Raw genomic sequence first — 853 nt, forward strand, 5'->3', positions numbered from 1 at the left:
AAAAAATAGAAAACTTGGCATGCATCCTAGTGATGATTGTGGAACACTATAAAAAAAATTTGAGTTCATTTTAAGGATGTCGAAAATAAATTAATAAGTTTATTGCTATAACTAATAATTTGGAAACGACCGTTAATAAAAAACAGTACTTCACATAGAATTAAAAACACTACTTAATACAGAATTTATTAAGTAATTATATTACAAAGAGTACTTAATATAGAATTTATTTCGTATTGACATTATACATATGATGGTAGATATTACTAATGTAATTTGGGTTCATTTGAAGGATGTCAAAAAAATATTGTAGATAGTACTCATGAAATTTGCATAGTGTGGCAAATAATAAAAAATAAGACAGATAATAATGATATGATTTGAGTTTACACTGCTAGCAGTATACGGCCGCACTGCCCGGACAGTGTAATGAGCTTACACTAACCGGGCAGTGCGGCAGTGCCCGCTAGCAGTGCAAGGTCAAACCAATTTATTACTAACTGTCTCATATAGCAATGTGCACGAACGCGGGTATATAAGCCGGTCGTGGCGTCCCTCGGCGCGTGAGGTGGGACTAAAAAAGTGCCCCTTCCACCTCCCCGCGCGCCGTGACTCATAGAAGGCAATAAAATTGTGATGCAAAAAAAAAGCCCACCTGTGCTTGCATGCCGCAACTGCGCTTAATCGGTCCGGCCCAATCAAGCCGGGTGGCGAAAGGGCCGGCCTTTCGGCCCAGCTATGGCCTACAGCATAGGCCAATGGGGCAATGGCGGGACGGGGCGGGAATGAGAGGAGTTCGAAACGGTGGTGGGAGGTTGGTATATAAGTCGGTCGCGGCGTCGTTCGACGGGCG

The sequence above is a fragment of the Triticum dicoccoides genome, chromosome 2A (assembly GCF_002162155.2).
Source record: "Triticum dicoccoides isolate Atlit2015 ecotype Zavitan chromosome 2A, WEW_v2.0, whole genome shotgun sequence".
Classification (NCBI taxonomy): Eukaryota; Viridiplantae; Streptophyta; class Magnoliopsida; order Poales; family Poaceae; genus Triticum; species Triticum dicoccoides.